Below are 17,536 nucleotides of genomic sequence, written 5' to 3' on the forward strand. Positions count from 1 at the left end.
TTCATTTTTTGTAAGAACTCTAAAAACACTTTCTGTTGCTTCTCCACTCCTAAAAGAAGAGTAGCAGCATTTACTGGATAAAAGCAAAAGGAATAACATGTTTTGTTAAACAGTATCTCTATGTGGTCTTAAATCCGGCAATAAAATGCAACTTAAAATAGTAAAAACAGAAATCCTTACCCCCTTCAACCTTACTCATCTTCCTCTTTCAAAACACAGGTGTCATCATTCACTCAGGACCTCGGCCCATCTGTCATTTCATTTGCTCCATCTACCACATGAATCCCCGTTCTAATCAGTGACCAACAAACACAAGAACAAATGCTCATCGACTCTAAGCAGCTCGGAAATGCAAATGAAAACTACACTGAGATGTCACCTCACCTCAGTGAGACTGGCTCACATCATAAAGTCCCAAAGTAACAGGTGCCGGTATGGATGCAAACAGAACGGAGCACTTCTGAACACGGTCGCTGGGACTGTAGACTATGGAAAGTAGCATGGAGATTCCTCAGAGAACTAAAAGGAGACCTGCTCTTTGATCCTGCAATCCCTGTATTAGATATTTACGAAAGGAAATAAAGATATTTTATCATAAAGACACTTCCTCTTGAATGTTCATAGCAGCACAATTCACAATTGCAAGGATGTGGAAAAAACCTAAGTGCCCTTCAGTACATGAATGGATTAATAGATTGTGGTGTATGTATACCATGAAATATTGTTCAACCATAGAAAGATGGAGATCTAGTCTCTTTTGTTGCAACCTGGATGGAATTGGAGACCATTCTCCTAAGTTAAGCATTGCAAGAATAGAAAAACAAACACCACATGTACTGAGCACTGAATTGGAACTAGTTAATCAACACCTATGTGCTCTTATGAAAGCAAGACTCAGTGAAGTTCAAGTAGCATGCAGGGGGAGAAGGGGTGAGTAAATTCCCACCAACGAGCACATTGCATGGATGTACTGCACGCTTTCTGGGTAAGGGACACGCCCATAACTCTAACTTTAACCTTACCAAAGCAAACTATGTAACCAAAACCAGCCCTGAAATAAAAAGATGAAGAGAGTGGAACCAGATAAACCAGTGAGAAGGATATTTCATTGGTCTGGGTTAGAGATGATAGTATTTGAACTTGTGTGATAGTGGAGGTGGTAAGTAAATGGTAATGTTTTGTAGTCTTGAGCCAGTTTTATTAAAAGAAATGTATAAGGAAACAAGTAATATTGCTTTTGACAAACCATTTACTGCCATTAACAATTTTTGTCATGAATGATTTTGCTTATTTTAAAAGATCAAATTTGGTTTTAAACGATAAATGTTTTCCCAATATTGTCGGAATTCAGAAGAAAGGTGATACTAAAGCAGATATTCTAAAACTATTTTGAACAATGTCATCATAATTGGAATAAGTGCCTGGTTTCCAGATGGGACTACACTGAAGTGGACAGCAGCACTCATGGGATGATATGAATCATAATATTCTTGTTATTTAAAAAAATTAATCACTCTGTAGTTGCAGCTTTCATAATAATTGACTTTCAATTGAATTTAAAAATCAGTTGATTATGTTGCTGATCATATTAGAGAATTAAGCTCCACAGAGTCCTGAGGTAAATACATCAAGTCTTGTTCTCCAGAGAGTGGTTGGAGGTGGAGGTGGGGGTCTGGTATTGGGAAGGGTCTCCTACCACTTCTTAGCCTTCTGGCTAACACTGTGTGCGGGAAGGGTCTCCAGCACCTGCTCAATCAGACTTCACCAGAAGAGTTTTACTTTTATCTATTTTATTTATATTGGGCCTCAGTGAGAGAATTCAATTATTATATAGCATTTCATGACTTAAAATATTTAAAATGTCTAAAAATATATAAACTTACTGTTCCCATTTTAGAGCTTTCCAAACGTCATTGAATGTCTACATGAGAATCTTTACAGCGAGCACACTGAGTAGGTTGTTTGTCCTTCCCATGGAAGATGAATGAAAATTACTGCATACCACAAAATAAATAAAATGTAAAAATGATACAGATAAATCTCTGTACTTTTTAATTAGCATCTCAGTAGGTTATGTGTCACCTGCCAGCTGACTACAATACAATCAAAATATTTTTTGTTTTTTGTTCTTTTGAGACAGTTTCACTCTGTTACCCTGGGTAGAGTACTGTGGTGTCATAGCTCACAGCAACCTCAAACTCCTGGGCCCCAAAGGTCCTCTTGCCTCAGCCTCCCAGGTAGCTGGAACTACAGGTGCCTGCCACAGTGCCCAGTAGTTTTCCTATTTTTTGTAGAGAGGGGTCTTACTCTTTCTCAGGCTGGTCTAGAACCCCTGAGCTCAGGGGGTTCATCTGCCTCGCCTCCCAGAGTGCTAGGTTTATAGGCGTGAGCCACCTGTCTGGCCAATCTAACTGTTAAAAACTGTCAATAGACTGGTAACCAAGTGGCAAATGGCTCCTGACTAAATACACTTAGTAATAATGACTTTGCTTACCCTGGACACACAGTAGGAGATCTTTTTAGATGAGACTCACTCCCCATTGCTGATATGATATTGACCCATCTCTTAGCTTTTCATATGGTGTTATGGCATTTGTCTCCTCTCCTCTTCTCTCCTTTCCTCTTCTCTCCTCCTCTCTTCTCTTATCTTCTCCTCTCCTCTCCTCACCTTTTTCCATTTTTTTTGGTTATCTTTGCCAGAAAATGGAAAAACACATTATCTTACAGCTATTGCTGCTGCAATTTCTAGAGCTACCAAATGCTTCCCATCTAACCCTAGCTTTTGCCCAACCCACTTGGAAGAAAAACTAACATCATAAGATCATTGCTGGACATAAGAGCAAGGGTGTATTAGTGTCTACAGCAAAGAGAAACTCAGTATTTGTTTATTCGGTGTTGAGGTTATTGCTGTAGAAATAGAAAGTTACATGGTTATCAGACTCCATCTTACTATTAAGCTATAGTTTAATCTCTTCTCTTTTCCCTCTCATCTACCTTCTTCTTTGGTGAGTGAGTCTTATTAACGCTAACATGAAAGGTACAGAAGGCAATAAGGCGTGCATACTCATTTCCAGATGGAAGGGCTTCAACAGTACTGTATGTATCTTAGTGGAAAGAGGGAAGGCGATGGAGGGATGGAGACCTGGATTGAAATATCAAGCACCTATCTTGAAGAGTTACTGTGAGGTTTAAACACCAGGAAGCACAGGAAAAAAAGTAACAGCTGGTATTATTATTTTTTAGTAAAAAGCATGTAATAAAAGTGTTAGAAGGATTTCATAATACTAATATGCAAAAAATATTTCAATACATATTTTGTGTATGTTCTGTAAGTCAATATCTATGCATTTATATGTATCTGCTTTTAAATTAGGTATTTTAATGTCACCTTGACAAAGCTTGTGGTCTCTAGGAGTTATTTTAGTTTGTAGAAATGTCTGGTTTCTTTTTTGTCAGTACTATTTTTCTTTCCTTTTTTTAATTTCTATTTTCCACTCTTGAGATTTGCACAGAAAGTACTTTCAGAGGAGAAAGACGAGGGTAGAATGGAGACGATGGAGGGCCAATGCAAAAATTGTTTCTAATTATTCTAATTTCACAATATTTTGTAGTTTCCTTTTTCACCTAAACCAAAAGATCGATTCACAAAGTTTGTTTCTGAAAACTTCAGTGACAGCTACTCTCTCCCTAATTCAACAATTTCAAGTTTTCTTGTTCTAATTTTACCAACCCGTATATCCATCTACAGAATGCAAACAGATTTGAATGCACAATGTCATCTTATTGGGTTTATTTAATGCAAGTATAAATCCATTTGTAAATAGATTATGTCTAAACTGTACCTAATAGCAATCTTGTCTCATAAAAGCTTAACAATATGAGAGATATTTCGAAAATGTGTTTTTCTGACTTTCTGAAGACAGTACCCAGTGCTGAAACAGGAAAGCATTTCACCACCTTGAGTTGGTCGTTTCTTTTCCCTACTCTGTGATGCTCCAATTTTAAAACTTATTTTATAAGTTCTATTTGGACACTACGTTAACCCTCAGGCCACAGAGTATTGGCAAACAGTTGATTTCGTTTTTCCCATTGGCATAGCTGTCGTTCACAGCAGCACTCCCTCCCTTTCTTTTGTTTAAATTGGCTGCAGTATTTCTTGCTTAAGGGATTTACCAGAATGTGGCCATACCTGGGATTGAGCTAAAATCAGGATAAAGAACTGGGAATGGGAAGGCTATAAACTGACCACTGGGTGGGGAACATCATTCTTTCGCTCTTCAGAAAAACACATGCGCACCATGAGCTCCGACTTCCAGAGGTGGAAAAATGAACAGAACATATGGTAAAGTTAAAAATTAATATTAATAAATGGAAAAGCTATTTCCCCACCAGGCATTTCATTTTAAGATTGTTCTCTACTGGAATGATGTATTTGACTCTCTAATCTACTTGAAATGGGCAATAGGCTGAAAATTGTAAAGAACACTCAAAGCAGAGGTAAGAAAGCGATGGCTGCCGTGTCTAGGAAGGGAGTAGATCCAAATTCTTGTTCCAAGGAAACTTACACAGCTTGCTAAGGAAAACTTTATTTTCCTCAGAATCATTGAGTCTCAAATTAAATAACATATAAGAAAACATTTCACATTGTGTATTGAAGCAGTACCCTGAACCCCATAAATGCAGCAAGGTACAAAGTTATGATTTAATAAAAAATAATTAATTGAAAAATAAAACAATTACCAAAATTAAAAAAAGAAAAACATTTAGAAATACACAGAATTCTCACTTATTTACGCCTTTATTTGTACATTTATTAAACTGAAAGGAACTTGAGAAGGAAAGGGAAAGACCTAAGCATGAGAAAACCAGGCCAGTTCTGCAGGCGTCTAAGAGTTTCGTGAGAGAGTGTCAAATACAGCACTTTTACATTTAACAATAAATACTGTCACGAGACCAATTTATACTTTTTTTCTGTAACTCAATGACATCTCATAATAGCATGAATCTGAAAAGAAGTAATGGAATCATTGATTTGGTGGTTGTTCAGTTATTTAATTTCAGCCTTCACTGAATCCATCAAACATGCCCCTCCCTCCCCGTCTTTCCACCTGTCTCCCTTTAGATCATTATAAACAAAGATTTCAACAAGGTAGACAATTGTTCTTTCATAACATTCTTTTTGTTGTTGTCCTAGGGTTTTCTGCTGGATGGTTTATTGGCTAGTAACTGAAACTGATTGATACGATAATAAAAATGCAAAAGCAAGCAAGTTCTGGCCATCGCTCATTAAAGACATTGTGTGAAATGTGACACTGGCAATACATGTGAGCCATAGACTCTTGCTATCACTAATTAATTAATTCAGCAAATGTGTACCTGATGTGCTAGGCCAGCAGTGATTAAAGCCTGGCCCAGGAGCCCCTGGGGGTCCTCATGATCTTTTCAAAGACTGTGAAATTGATGCTTCTTTTTCACCCTCATTTTCATACAGGTATACAGGGGAGTTTTCCAGAGGCAATGTGAGACGAAACAGCTAATGATGTGGATATGTGTGCTTGTGGATTCCTGTGTTTAAAATTTTTCTCTGTTTTAATTCTGAATACAGTAATCAAAAATTGAACAAACATCACATAGAACACACGTAAAAATATTTGTGGGGCTCTCAAAAATTTTAAATGTGTTAAAGGGTTCTGAAATCAAACACTCTGCCCACCTCTGTGCTAGGCAACATATTAATGAAAAATAATACAAAGTGGGTAAAATGTAGATTTTACTTAGGCTGCTTCTGTTTTTTAGTACAATGGGCAAGGTAGGAAGAGAGACGTCTATCCATCATTTCCAGTCAGCCATTCATTTCATTCCTCATCATTTGAGCTGGACCGCTGTGTTTATAGAGTTAAGTTCTACCTGCACTCCGTCCTTTGGAGTCAGGAGTTCTGTATAAACCCAGGCACCTTGGTAAGGGTTATGCAGGTCTGTATCTCTCAAGAACTGCATGCAAAAAGGACGTGTCCGTATTTGCATTTATGAGACTCTGCTACTTGTTAATGGTGACAATTGGCCAGGTGGAGGTTATAAGATACTCCTACTTTAGTATGTGCTCAGAGGGAAAACAAATAGAGGAATCAACATCAAAGAAAGATCTGGATTACCGCTTAGTAATATATATTCCATAATATGATTATGAAATTTTAGATTTTAAAGACTGATGATTTTAGAATAAAATAAATGAAGTCCTGATAGTAGAGTCATATTTTAGATACACATTAGAGTTTTTTTATGCATCTTATAAATGGAACTTTAAATGCCTCATGTAAGGGCTCATTTATATTTTGCTTTCCACAAATGTTTATTTATCAGAGGTCTAGTGTGTATGTTAGGCATTTTGAATACACAATAAATAAGACATGGGCTCTGCTCTCAGAGAGCTCATAATTTACAACCCCAAATGCAGAGTGACTTAGAAGCAGAGATGAAAGAATAATTGACTGCCCTTAGCATCACCTAGAAAGTTTCATAGAGACTGTATGGTAAGCATGAAAGATGAGGAAGGTATTCTAGATGTGAGGAATTTCATGCACAAAGACATAGATGCATTAAAATTCTCGGTATGTACAAAACACAGCAACAAGATGTATGTGAGGTGGGTAGTGGCAGGAACTAGGTTAGAGATTTAAGGTCAGATTAGATGACAAAGGGATTTGTTGGCCATTTTACAAAGCTTGAATTTTACTTAATCATTTGGGAGAACTGCACACCTACATGCAGGTCTGCGTGGTCCAGGCAAATAATGTGAGCGTGGGGTATTATGGAGGTCCCCTCCTTTGGTTTCGCTACCACTTACCCCAGTGGATGAATTTGCAGAGGACTATTTATTTACTATTTTAAAGTTGAAAAAACAGCCCAATAAGTAGCAAAGGAAAAGCCCAAGTGTGGAGGGGCAATGTGTATTTCACTGAAGAATAGTGTGAATGCCCACTCGGAAAGAAGATCATTGTGCGTCAGTTCCTGTCCAGGTAGGAAAAGTGTCCAGCATTTCCAAACCATTTTAATTTAGCAAGAAGAGACAGAAATCTCTCTCTCTCTCCCTCTTTCTCTATATACATATAGATGTGCACATACATATACATACATGTGTGTGTGTATATGTATATAAGTAGATATATTTATGTAAGTATAATCTCCTGATTTTTCAATATTAGAAACTAAGTTCATATCAATATCAATAAAATAATTTCTAATCTGATTATAAAATAAATTATAATCTCATTGTGATAGGCATTGAGAAGTCCTTGAAGGTTTTTTAAGCAGAATAACAACACGATGAGTTTTTATTTTAGTAAAGCAAAGGTGGAGAGCAGATTGCAAAGGACAGAGGCCGACACCAAGGACCTCAGTCCTGGGAATGGTGCACAGCAAGCATGAGGGCAAAGCCGAGATTCCATTCCTACAGAAACCAGTCACATTCCTGTTTTCCAGCAATGGCCCACACATTTCCTCCTGGCAAGACTTTCCCAGAAGTATATTAAGGTTTAGTCAACTGAGTGAGCAAGGACCAGTTTTCTCATCTGCAGAAAAACTCTCAAAGCAGACACCCACATGGTAGAGGGTCCCCGGATTTATCTTTATAGAGGATAGCTTCAATAGTGATTCCCTTGCTCAGATACCTTTGGGAACAGCAGAGCAGATGCTCCCATGAAAGATGCTACCTAGACCAAGTTCACGGACATATTTGTTTTCCAGATTTAAACCCGGATATTGGCAGATGCCTTTATCTGTGCCACATACTTGGTGGCTGTATTCCAATGGAATGAAATATTTGAAATGAAACAAAAGTGCTTTTGAGTGCTGTGAGAAGTCAATGCAAATGGGACCTTGGCAAGACTTGGCTCAGAAAGCTGCCCAAATTTCCCCCTCATTTCTTCCTTCCTTACTAGTTTGAGTAAATAAAATATTTATGATTTTGTAATAAAATCTTCTAAATACTAAGCCCTTTCATATGTCCCCAAGGTGTGGTAATCCTCAGAAGGACCGAGAATACCAGGGCTCAGTCACAGCCCTTGAATGGGATGGTGCCGCTCTTGAGTTTCCTCCTGATGTTGCTCTTAGTTTCCCAAACTTAAGGCCGTATGCGGTCTTTTGCTTAATTTTCCCTTTGGGAAAATATCCAGGCTGTGTCCATGCCAAGAAATTTTCCCTATTGAAATCATATGCAACTTTGTTTTCAAATTCTAGTGAGTGGATTCTGGTGACTCCATGGTCGCTTTGATAAGCCATCTTGGTTTTTTCAAAATGCAGAGAGAACAGAATTAGCTGCATTTGCCACTGCTAATCTTTGCTCTTGCTGTTCATCCCTGACCTGGCCTATGTCTTTCTCAGATGAACACAGCAGCGTCGTGTCAATGCAAGGTACTTCTTGCTTCCTTGGCTCCCAGCCTGCCTGTCACATCTTCTCAGTTCTCAAGCAGTCATTGCCATGCCTCAGCTTTCCACTATGTAAAATGGGGATGACACCATAGTTATCACATGGTGCTGTTATGAGAACCAACTGAGACAGTGTGAGTGAAATGCGTCAAAAAGTATCCAGTACAGAGAAAACATTCTAAAGTGTTGACTATTGTTGCTGTCAATGTTGATGCCGTTTTTACTGTAGACAATAATGTTTGAAGGTAGACATTAGCTAACTGAGACGCTATGGTCAAAGTCCTGGGGAAATTGAGTCTCTGGCATTTCACCAGAATTATCTCATAGTATCTTTCTCCATCCCTTGCTCCAATCCCTGCCGGGCTCTTGACTAGCTGCATCTCGTGGTGCTTATGAAATTTGTGTCTCATTGAGCGATTGGGAGAATCTAATCTGGAACCCTGTTTTTCCCATTAGGCTGTACTCTCACTCTAGAACCTTTGAGGGACGGGCCTTTACTAAAACTACCCTGCGCCTGATACTAGAACTACTCACCACTGGATTAACAGCAGAGCCTGCACCCAAACTTGTCTCATCTTGGCCTATAATTCTGATGATGTGACCTTACCCTGAGCTCTGGATATTTTTCTCAGGGTCATCTCCTTTGTTTCACCGTTAAAATTAAACAACATCTATTGTGGTACCTGTAAATCTTTCACTGCTTTAGCCTTGGTATTTTCCTAAACTGCTATGTCCCTTTCCTGCTGGCAAACATATATTTGCCCTTCACTGTAAGAGCCCTTTCTTCAAGGGCAGTCTCAGGGTTAGACGTCTTCCCATGTCCCTCAGGACAACTTTCTGATTTTGCCGAGATGGAGTAGATAGTCTAGCTCTTTATGTTTGTGTTACTGTTCCCTCTCAGGGAAGTTAAGCTAATTCTCCAGCTGTAGATGCTATTTCCTCACCAGGTAGGTAAACTTCAATACCATCCTGATTCTAACTGCACAGAGTTAGCACCAGACTCCAGAAGGTTAAGGGCTCAGCCCTCCATAAGGCTGCACTCTGGGTATAAATCTGGGGGTTCTGATGGTGCCTTCAGGATGAATAAATAGTTCTAGAGTTCTAAAACAACTCAAAAGCTTCAACGAAAGTGCTATACTTATGAGTACAGTTTTATGACAAAGGATTCACACAGGACAAGGTCTGGAAGGGTCGCAGACACAGGATCCAATCCTGTCTCCGGGGGATCTGAGCACATCACTCCACTGGCACATCAGGGCACTCACCCATCTCTGCAGTTTCACAGAAGTTTCACTACATAGGCAGGACTGAGTAACTAGTTGGCCATAGGATTGAACTCAATCCCCAGCTCCTCTCACTTCCTTGGGTCTCAGGTTTTCGCAAAGCTCTCACTCTCTAATCACGTGTTGGTCTTTCTGGTGACCAGCCTCCATCTTGAAGCCATCTAGGGGCCCACCATGAGTCACCTCTTCAGACACACCTCTCATTCAGAAAATGTTAGGAGTTTTGAAGCTCTGTGCCAAGTACTAGGTATATTCTTTATTACACCAAAGACCATTTAAAATTTACTCATGATTGTGATCTCTGCCTAAATAAAAATACTGGATTAATCCCCTCCTATGGGTCCTGAGAAAGACCTTGATCTAATCTATTTGGGGCTGAGTTCCCAGGCACAGAATATGGTGGACACTGAGGGAGAGAGACTTTTTTTTCAGGACTCACGGCCAAAGCCCTATAACAAAAGGCAGACTAACAAGAGAAAAGTCCAGAAATTTATTTAATATAAATTCTACATGATATAGGAAACTTCAGAGATGAAAACCCAAAGAAACAAGGAAACCTATTTGTGTTAGGTTTGATGAAAAAGCAGATGGTCGTGAAGGAGCGTGACTGGACAAAGGAAGCATTATTTAATGGTAATGAACTGGGTGGATTTAGCAAGGCCTGTTTTTCAGATTCTTCTCAGTGTCACTGTACCTTCAGAAATAAGGACATTCTTTTCCTTCACATATAGGGTGGGCTTCAGAGGCAAGTCAGATAATTCTTTTATGTCCTGTTTCAGGGGAGAGGACCAGGAAGACCTTCCTAATTTGCTGATTTCTCAAATGCCAATGTGCCCTATGTTGGTATAGCATGCATGCTCTGAGCCCCACCAAAATCTTTATCTGCTTTTCATATTTGAGATTGTTAAATTAAGCTCAGCTTCCCAGAAAACTGATCATCAGTCCCCAAATTATTAGTCACTGGTTTTTCTATAAAAGCTATTAGATCCTTTTGGGAAAGGACTCACAGTGGACTGTTCAGAGAGTGTGGAGTTTCCCAGATGCTTGCAGAGTAACATTCACTGGGGGACCTGGCTGTACAGGCAGAAGTTCTGCTTAAAACTGGCCACTTCAACTCCTCTATGCCAACCCTTCAGGCGGAGCTCCGAGGTAGGATACTGTTGCTTAGAGTGTCAGGATTCCTTCCAGGGAAACCTGGCTTAAATCTCAGGGGTTTATATAGACCAATGTGATAAGTCAGTTAAACTGTTACAGGACTAACAGTCATTCCTTGACTATTAATATGTATACGATATCACCCATGGAGCAAGAAAAAGAAATAATTTTCTAATTTCTAACATTATATGCTTATTTTACCAATCCAAGAACAACTGGCTACCTTTACAGATAATTAGCATCCAAAAAAAATTTTTGTTTTTGTTTTGTTTTTCATGAATTTCAATCTAGTTGTAGGTTGTTTTTACTTATTTGCTCCAATTTCTATTTAGTGACATGTCTGAATGGTCCAAGGACCCCAGATCCCCAGATGCCATTTGCTAGATAAATGATTCCCCCTGACTCCAGAAGAATCAATAACCTCATCTGTTTTAGCATTTAACTTTGGAAATACTTTGTTTACTCTGACCTTCTGTAAGATCAGGTTGACATATGGATGCTTAATCAAGCATTTAAAGCAAGTACAAATAACAGGGACTTTACATATGTAATATCCATAAGCTTCTAGGCTGGCTTCAAATTTCTTATGCTAGGTCATCTAATATAGTTCATTTAGAACATACTTTAAATTTAGCACTTTAACCTAGTCCTAAAAATTGTTTGATAAAATTATTCAAAATGCAGTATGTAACTGTGGTGATATAAGCAGATGTGTTATATATTTCCATAATTCTACTATTTGCAGAGTTCTAGGGTTAAATGGAATTGCCCTGTGAAGTTTCAGAAACATTTATGAATTCTTTTCATTTTCTTTCTTTCTCTTTCTTCTTTCTTTTTTTCCTCCTACTTTCTCTTTCTTTCTTTCTTTGTATTTCTCTTTTATTTATTTCTCTTTCTTTTCTCTCTCTTTAACTTTTCTTTTACTAAAGATGAAAAATGTGAGTGATAAAAACCTGGATTTTCAACACTAAGGTCATAGCAATATAACACCAAACAAAAATGGAGATATGAAAAAACATCAGCAATGATTACTTTAATAATTACTTTATGAAATCACAGAACTATCAAATCTTAGATTTTCCTTTGCTTTTCACTAAATGCAGAAATTTCTTCTATAACAAGATCAAACCACTTCCAAGCTTTGATTTGCTTCTGATAACAAAGGTGCCAACTAAATAAATAGGAATATATTTTTACCTCTTGAAAGTCAGAAAACTTATTCAGTAAGTTTTGCCTAGTTGATTGTTCTTCTTTTCTTTTTAGTAGATTTGGGAATATTTTTGTTAATGCATTTGTGAAAAATAATATTTTTTGAAAAATAGTACATGTTCTATTTGTTTTCTTGCATGTAAAATGACTGCCCTCAGTAGACACATGAAAAAAATACCCAGCATCACTGATCAACAGGGAAATGCAAATTAAAACCACAATGAAATATTACCTAACACCAGTGAGAATGGCTCATATCAAAAAGTCCCAAAGCAACAGATACTAGCATGGAATGTGGAGAGAAAGGAACGCTTATATACTGTGGTGGGACTGCAACTTAGTACAACCTCTATGGAAAACAGTATGGAAACTCCTCAAAGAACTGAAAGTAGACCTACCATTCAATCCAGCAATCCTACTATTGGGTTTTTACCCAGAAAGACACCTGCTAAAAGTATCTCCGTATGATTATCTGTGTGTCAGTTTCTGCTTTATTTGCTTTATATGTTTCCGGCTGTATTATTTGATGAAAAAGAAGTTGACAGTTGCATTTTCCTGGTAAAATTCACATGAAAATATTCTCTTTATGTCTAGTAATATTTTTCCCTACAATCTATTTTGTTTGCTATTTCTGTAGCTATAACCGTTTTTTTTTTTTTAATCATTTGCATCATATCTATGCATTTTCCCCCTATCCTTTCCCTTTCGGGCTTTCTGTAACTTGGTTTAGATGTGTCTTTTCTAACCAAAGTATGTTGTGGGTAGTTTTGGTTTTTGCAGTTGTTATTGTTACCTTGTTTTTTTTTTTTTTTTCTGCTTCATCTGACAGTTCATTTCACTGAGCTTTATAGGACCTTCATATTTAGAAGAACAGTGATATGTTTTGAGTTTCAATCTACCATTTTCTTATAGGATTCCTGTTGGTAGCATCTCTTCCATGTTCTTTTTATCTCTCCTTTCTGGACTAGAGTGAGTGATTTTAGTTTAGTTTTTTTTTTTTTTCCTATATTGTTGGTGGTCAAAGTAGGGATTATAACATAGACCTTTGATTCATTAAAGTCTAATTAATTACTTTTGTCCATCTTTCAGAGTCACTGACAAGTATTTTACGACATTTTTAACTTTGTTAATCCAAGCAAAGCACAAACTTTACCCACGTTCCTACCTAACTTGAATTTGCTTTTATGTTATAGTATTAAATGTCTGGGCATCTAACATATCTAAACATAGAAAAGGTGCAGTGAAAGTAAGGTATTATAATTTTACGGGTCCACTATTTGATTCATCATTGACTACCATTATACGGCCCATGACTGTGGGTAACACCAGCATGGATGATCATATTTTATTAAGGGTAATAGGGAAAAGTTACTATTTTCTAGAAATAATTCTGACTTTTCTATTTGGGTGGTCTCTCTCCTTTTCTCGTAAGAATTCATTACACTAGGCCAGTTTCTCAATATCAATGGAGAAAGAAAGCACAGTGTAAAATTATTCTAGTGTTGAAATGACTATCTAGAAAGAAGCCTTTCTACTCACATGGCCATTAAGCTAGTGTGTATTATAGATAAAAAGTGTGTATGTCTGTGGGTACATAGACATGACATTGGAAAGTGAGAAAGAAATTTGAGTTTTCAGGAAATACTGAAGAATGAGCCTGGCTTTTTGCTTCAAAGCCAAATATTGTTAAATGTGCAAATGTGAAACGTAAGGTCTTGTATAATTCTTCCTAGCCCACTGCCTTCCTTTATCACTGGATTGTTGAAACAGTATCCCAGCTGGCTTCCCTATCTCAGGCATCTCCAAATTCATCCTTTGTACTCATGTCAAGGCCACATTTCCTGAAAACAAAACATCTGATCCTTGCCTTCAGGATAATTCCAAAAATCCAAAAATGTTTGCAGAGTTGATGTAATAGTAAATTAATTAATGTTTGTTAAGCCCCAATCCATACCAACATGTTCAGTAAATGATAGATAATATGATAATGGTCACTTCTAAAAGACCAAAGTAATATTATATTGGTTAATAAATGTATTGAGGCAATTCTAGAGCAGAGGCCTTTGAAACTTCCTTCAAAAACTATTAAGAGGATAGCTGTAATTAGTAGGCATGAATGCATTCAAAGTCTGAAAGAAATTAATTTGGGGGTTAAAAAAGAAAAACATTTTAAACTGAATCTGCAAATGAAGTTGGATCTAGCACCATTACTATTCATGGCTGTTATAATGGAAAAGCTGGACTTTTATTTTTTCCAACTAATAGATATATATTTTTAAATGTATATGTAAGGTTGCCTGTGCAATCACATTATTTTAATAGTTGTCATTATTACTATCCATTTAAATACAGAGGAATTTAGTTTGAAGAGAAACTATAACCTTTCTTTATTTTAATTCACATTCTGTACAGGAAAACCGTGACTTGCAGGTTCAAAGGAGGAAGCCTTTAAAAGGGCTTGTAAAAGGCCTCATAGGCTTCTTGGACATCAAATAGCTCAGCAAAACAGCATTATGATGATTTAAATGTAAATGAATTAGAAACATATGGATCGCATTCCCTTGGAAATACACACGGGTTTGGAAATTAAGGGGGAGCTGACAAAACGGACTGCACTGTGCTTAGCAGAGAATGTTTGAATAATGGGTTGAAATTTTTGCCAAATCCTGAAGGCCGATGGGTTTGTCCTATGGATATTTTTACAAACCCCATGGGTTTTGAGGTTCCTTGGCTTTGAGAATCGTTACCTGTCAAAGCCCCTGTGGCCCTTGCTGCTGCGCTCCTCTCCACACCAGGCACGGTTACTAAAGAGGAACCAATTTGGAGAGAATGCAGGCGGGGAGCAGCAAGCAGCCAGAGGATTTTTTTTTTCTTTCTCTTTTATTCTTCTTTCTCTTTTTCTTTTCTGATTTTCCCCTTACTCCATTCCTTTCCCTTTTCCCTTTTTAACCTTCCTTTCTTCTTTATTTTGTTATTTCTTTTCTTTATTCCTACCTTTTGTTGTCACTCAAGCACACAGGAATGGATAAAAACAGTGTGCTTATAAGGCAAAAGCAATGTGGAGGGGGTGGAGAAATTAGTTATCTATGGTCTTATTATTTGTTTCTTCAAAATTACAAAAAAAAATTCTTCAATTTAAGAAAAAACTGTAGGTTCCATCATAGACTGGAAAAGTTTGAAAAACTTTCTCTCCAGCTTTCATGATGGCATAAGGACAAATCCTTGGGCTTACTCTGTCATGTTTAAGCCTTTTAGGGTCTCTTGAAAGCAGCATCACTTCAGTTCAGCTCATTTTCCGAGATAATTTATCATTATTAATATCAATCCTAGGTATAATGAATTAATTTCTTTAAAATGAGTTGACACACAGAATATCAGAGGCCGAGGGCTAATTCAGCGCTGCCCAGCCTGGGTGAAAGCACATGTCATAGTAATAGGGCTGGCTCGTGTGTGTGTGTGTTACAGAATATACTGCCTCTTCATAAGCAGCTACAGAATTGATAGTTAAATCTCTCTGCATGGATTTGCTTCCCATATGGAACTAATTGCCTCTGGAATAGCTAAAGCCAAAAGATCGCTGCAATTTCAAAAGCTTCTCTTATCTTTCCTCTCGTATGGCTGTTGACAGGAGCAAAACACATCTATCCTCATTTATTATATTGGTCTCATCAAGTAAGGATGTGTTGATGGGGACTGTTGCAGAACCAGATGGTCCAAGTTGGTCTTTTATGTTTCAAGCATTCTCCCCTCCTTATTTTAAAAAGTCCAAACAAAGACCGTCCTGCACTTGGACTGATATTCTAGAATCTCTACCCTTACAGGACTCCGCCTGGTCTCTTAGTGGTCTCCTGGTCTCTTAGTGTTTCTGTATCCTTTAACCCTATCTCATCATACTTCACTCATTTTATCTCTTCTGGTGCTATTGGAGGCTGAGGAATGATGAGCCTTTCTGCTTGGATCCTGACAAGAGGTCTTTTGCTCTTCCTTCTATTTTTCTACCTCAGGGTTAGCCCTATTTCTTTCTTGAAATGCGTAGGCCAGACCTCTCCCTTCTAAATCCTTAAAGCCACCAATAATTCTCTCTCTCTCTCTGTCTGATGGAGGTCCAGGAGGGAAGGCTTCCTTCTCCAAACCACTGAGGAAAATAGCGTAGAGATAAATTGAGAGTCAGCACTCCTGTGCTGACTGTTCTTATTATCTGATTGTCATTATATTAGTTAACACTTCGGGAATGGGAACCTGTGCTAGGAATAAGCACGTCAGATGTATGGACTTACTGAGTCCTCTCAACTACCTTCAGAGCATTATTACCTCATGTCATAGAGAAAGAAATTGTGGTACAGGAGATGAACCGTCTGGAAGGATCCTCAGGACAAGAACGAGTGACCTCAAGTTTATCAAAGGCATAGACAGGAATGACACAGTGCAACTGGCTCTCAGCTACTGCTGCATTCTTATTGGATCTCTTTTCTCCCGAGTTCCCAGAATAAGTAGAAAAACTTTCAGACAGAATTTCAGGAACAAGAGCCCGAAACCGTTAATATGAGAAATACTGCTGAAGGCAGGGATGACATTTCCCTTACACACTTCTGGCCGTGCTACAGAATAACTTACTCTCTCTGTGCTATAGTTTCCTCATCTGGGAAACGAGGGTAAGTGCCTTTGCCACAAGATTATTGTAAAGATTATTACATAATTCCTAGAACAGTGTCAGTCACTAAGTCAGCCCTAGGAAGAGATGTCAGCTGTGACATTCTGCCAAGGAATGCCCACAATGCTGGGTCTTGCATTGTTCTCATTTGGGAAAGAAATAGGGCAGTGGATTGCTTCAGACATGCACATGCAGGTGCCCACTGAAAACATCCCCCTTAGTAACCCACCTCATACTGAATGTAGACCAATTATTTTTTTTTCCATCAAACCTGTCAATTCTTTTGCATTACCTATCTTGGTTGGTGGCACCAGTATATTCCAGCGCAGTAGGCAGAGTGAGAAATCTTGGAGTTGGTCTTTATTTTTCAGCTCATGAACAACTAGTCTTCAATTTCTCTTGATTCTACTGGCAGAATATCTTTCAAATGGCTCCCTTTGTTCATGGCCACTCCCTGGACTAAGGTCATTTGGATAGCCATCAAGTGAGCAGTCTTCTCTACTCTATTCCATACAAAGCGCCACCAGAGCATCAAAAAAAAAAAAAAAAAAACCTCGAATAATGTTATTCTTATGAATAACTCCCCATTTCCAGAGAATGAATTCCAATCTCTTTGGTATGTACGATATTTCTGTGTGCCTTCTCTAAATACACCATGCATATATTTCCATGCCTCTGGGCCAATGGCCATACTTGGTCCTTTCTCTGAAAGATCTTTCCAAGAGGAGACTAAGCCTTTCTAAGCTTTAGGTCCTTAACCCTCTCAATCCCTCACTCTAAAATAATTGTACATAGTTCAGAGCAAAAGTTGTCA

This window comes from Otolemur garnettii, unplaced genomic scaffold (assembly GCF_000181295.1).
Source record: "Otolemur garnettii isolate 467f Iridium unplaced genomic scaffold, OtoGar3 scaffold00004, whole genome shotgun sequence".
In the NCBI taxonomy this organism is placed as follows: Eukaryota; Metazoa; Chordata; class Mammalia; order Primates; family Galagidae; genus Otolemur; species Otolemur garnettii.